The 4,297-nt window shown below is 41.4% G+C and overlaps 1 pseudogene; it reads left to right on the top strand.

Moving 5' to 3' along the window:
- Positions 1-1,029: 1,029 nt before the first annotated feature.
- On the top strand, positions 1,030-1,772 carry LOC129542642 (B-cell receptor-associated protein 29 pseudogene; annotated as a pseudogene).
- Positions 1,773-4,297: the final 2,525 nt, after the last annotated feature.

Raw genomic sequence — 4,297 nt, 5'->3', positions numbered from 1 at the left:
AGCCCAAAATGCAGTACTTGGGGGCAATCTCAAAAATAACAGAATGATCTCTGTTCATCTCCAAGGCAAACCACTCAATATCACAGTAGTCCAAGTCTATGCTCCAACCACTAATTCCAAAGTAGCTGAAGTTGAAAGGTTCTATGAGGACCTACAAGACCTTCTAGAACTAATAGCAAAAAAAAAAAAAAAAAAAGATGTCCTTTTCATCTTAGGGGACTGGAATGCAAAAGAAGGAAGTCAATTGGACTATACTACAAAGCTACAGTCATCAAGACAGTATGGTACTGGCACGAAGACAGAAATATAGATCAATGGGACAAAACAGAAAGCCCAGAGATGAATCCACACATCTATGGACACCTTATCTTTGACAAAGGAGGCAAAAATATACAATGGAGAAAAGACAATCTCTAACAAGTGGTACTGGGAAAACTGGTCAACTACCTCTAAAAGAATGAAACTGGAACACTTTCTAACACCATACACAAAAGTAAACTCAAAATGGATTAAACATCTAAATTTAAGATGAGAAACTATAAAACTCCTAGAGGAAAACATAGGCAGAACACTCTCTGACATAAATCACAGCAAGATCCTCTATGACCCACCTCCCAGAGTAATGGAAATAAAAGCAAAAACAAATAAACAGGACCTAATTAAACTTAAAATCTTTTGCACAACGAAGGAAACTTAAGCCAGGTGAAAAGACAGCCTTTAGAATGGGAGAAAATAATAGCAAATGAAACAACTGACAAAGAATTAATCTCAAAAATATACAAGCAGCTCATGCACCTCAATACCAGAAAAATAAATGACCCAGTCAAAAACTGGGCAAAGAGGCGGCGTGGGGCGCAGGGTCGCGTGGCTACCGCCACGGTTGGTCCGCAGGGCCGGCCCTTCCCTCGGCGCGTTTGCGGAGCGGGAGCCGGCGTGGGGTGGGGACCGGGCTCGGGCTTTAGTAGAGGGTGGCGTTGGGCGGCTGACGCTGTGAACCTGGATGGAAAGCACGGCCTCAGTGCGCCAGGCCGGCTCCGTGTGAAGAAAAACAATGATAGTCCAATGGGCGGCAGTTGCAACTTTTCTTTACGCTGAAATAGGACTCATTTTAATCTTCTGTCTACCTTTAATTCCTCCTCAGAGATGGCAGAAGATATTTTCCTTTAGCGTTTGGGGGAAAATTGCAAGTTTCTGGAACAAGGCTTTTCTTACTATTATAATCCTATTGATTGTTCTGTTTCTAGATGCTGTGAGAGAAGTAAGAAAATATTCCTCAACTCATACTATTGAAAAGAGCTCAGCCAGCAGACCTGCTGCCTGTGAACACAAATGAAACAAATGAAACTCTTCAGATCTCAAAGAAATCTTTACATTTCTGGATTTTCATTATTTTTCTGGCTAGTGTTGAGACGTCTGGTTACCCTTATTACTCAGCTGGCAAAAGAGCTGTCAAACAGAGGCGTACTTAAATGTCAAGAAGAAAATATTAACCAGGCTGCCAAAAAATTCATGGAAGAAAATGAAAGACTGAAACGGCTCTTGAAAAACCATGACAAGGAAGAACACGTTTTGGAAGCAGAAAATAGAAAACTAGAAGAAGACAAAGAGTGAAAACTGAATTAAAGAAGGCTTCAGATGCCCTTTCTAAGGCACAAAATGACGTGATGATAATAAAGATGCGATCAGAGAGACTTTCAAAAGAGTACGACCGGCTCCTGAGAGAACACTCAGGACTTCAGGATCGTGCAGGGAAAGACAAGAAACGCCTGTGAACTTGATGAAAAACACTGTGAATATGCCATGTCAAGAAGAAAAATTTGTTATCACGTTAACCTCTAGAAAATTTAAAATTCAGAAAAACATACTATGACCAGCCATTATTTTTTTAATGCCACACACATAGACTTATCATAATGGCATTATCACAGTATTGATGATGTTTCAGATATATTGTGAAGCCTGTATTCCAGCTCTTAAATAAAATATAAGCATGTTAAACACTTTATTTAGATACTGACAGTAACACTGGTGTATGGTGGCTGAAAGAGTGAAACATAAAAACACTGATCTTAAGTGATTTTTCTAGGCCTGATGGTACTAGGTAACTCTTTTAAGACAGCTGTATTGACAATTATATTTTCAGTTATGTTTCTGCACCCATTAAACTATTTTTGTTGACATTTGTGTTAATAACACATAATTAGTAGGCATTCTGCTTTGTTAATGTTCATCTGGGAATGGAGTTTACATCTATCTGCATAACTGCCATAGCACTGAACTGAAATTATTTTACAGCAATGTGGAATGCTTGAGATAGAAAGTTTATGTATAATATATCCAAAAAGCAATGTTTCCCATTGCTGTGAGAGTTGCTAATTATATAGATATTACCTCATATATACATACACTGGTGTCACAATTTCTCTGAGATGTTTCTGTATTGTGAAAGCTACATATTAAATACTATTTTCCATTCATATATTCATTTAGTTTCCTTTAGGAGAGGATGATTGTTATATTAATGTGATTAAGGTCGCTCCAGTGTTTAGACCTGAAAGCTATCTTCCTTCTTTCTTAAAGACCTAGATATAAAAGAAAATGGAAAATAAAAATTTAAAAAACTGGGCAAAGAACTAAACAGACATTTCTCCAAAGAAGACATACAGATGGCTAACAAACACATGAAAAGATGCTCGATATCAATCATTATCAGAGAAATGCAAATCAAAACCACAGTGAGGTACCATCTCACGCCAGTCAGAATGGCTGCCATCAAAAAGTGTACAAACAATAAATGCTGGAGACAGTGTGCAGAAAAGGGTACCCTCTAACACTGTTGGTGGGAATGCAAATTAGTACAGCCACTATGGAGAATATTGTGGCGATTCCTTAAAAATCTGGAAACAGAACTGCCATATGACCCAGCAATCCCACTCCTGAGCATACACACCGAGGAAACCAGAACTGAAAAAGACACCCATAGCCCAGTGTTCATCGCAGCCCTGTTTAGAGTAGCCAGGACATGGAGGCAATCTAGATGTCCATCGGCAGACGAATGCATAAGAAAGCTGTAGTATATTTACACAATGGAGTATTACTCAGCCATTGAAAAGAACACATTTGAGTCAGTTTTAATGAGGTGGATGAAACTGGAGCCTGTTATTCAGAGCGAAGTAAGTCAGAAAGAAAAACACCAATACAGTATATTAACACATATATATGGAATTCAGAAAGATGGTAACAACGGCCCTATACAGAAGAGCAAAAGAGACACAGGTGTGAAGAACAGACTTTTGGATTCTGTGGGAGAAGGCGAAGGTGGGATGATGTGACAGAATAGCATTGAAACACGTATATTACCACGGATGCAGTGGGCCAGTGTGTGGTGTGCATGTCAGGCCAGCAAGGTGAGTGGAGGGTCCCATCGCAGAGCTCGTCTCAGTTTCTCGGCAAGGTCCAAGGGAGGGGACCACCAGAGGTGGACTCATCCGAGGAGCCCACCCAGTTGCGGTGGATCTTCCCTCCCGGGTTTGGGCGCCAGAATGTAAGGCGAGTGCAGAGAAAAAGAGAGCGAGCCGGGCAGTCAGGCAAGAAAAGGAAATGTATTAGAGGGAAACCAGAGGGTGACCGGCCCTTAAGGAGAACCAGCAATCCCTTTCCGACGGAGTCCTTCTTATACCCCACCAATGAGAAATCCTCTCATGGGATGGTCATGTATCCGGAGGTCTGGAACCTGGTGTCTTGCAGCATTGAGAAGACAGGCGCCAGTGAGAAAACAGCTTGCTATTTGGGCAATTTGGTCAGTCTCACGGATCACTGTGATTCTATTCTTTGTTTGCGAGGTCGACATATGGAGCCATCTTATCAATGAGAACCCACGGGGGCCCTATGACTACCCACGTCACAATGATCAGATTGGAGACATCACCATAAATTATCTTTAGCTGAATATGTTCAAAGATAAGCTGGAATACATGTATATATTTCCATGCGTTTTCAGCTGAGCATATTAGCTCCTAAATGTATGCTTTTAATATCACTCTCTAATAAAAGGGGAACAGGACACTTCTCTGGTGGTCTAGTGGTAAAGAATCTGCCTACCAATGCAGGGGACACGGGTTGAATCCCTGGTCCTAGAAGATTCCACATGCACAGGGGCAACTAAGCCCCCATACAGCTAGGGAAGCCTGCACACTCCAGAGGACAAGTTCTGCAATAACAGAAGCTGTTGCAAAGAGAAGCCCAGGCACAGAACCTAGAGAGTAGCCTCTGCTCGCTGCAACTAGAGAAACCCCGC

The sequence above is a fragment of the Moschus berezovskii genome, chromosome 19 (genome assembly GCF_049115385.1).
Source record: "Moschus berezovskii isolate FMDL1 chromosome 19, NW_MosBer_1.0, whole genome shotgun sequence".
Lineage (NCBI taxonomy): Eukaryota > Metazoa > Chordata > Mammalia > Artiodactyla > Moschidae > Moschus > Moschus berezovskii.
The sequence above is the reverse complement of the archived record's forward strand: the minus strand, read 5'-3'. Positions and strand labels throughout refer to the sequence as shown.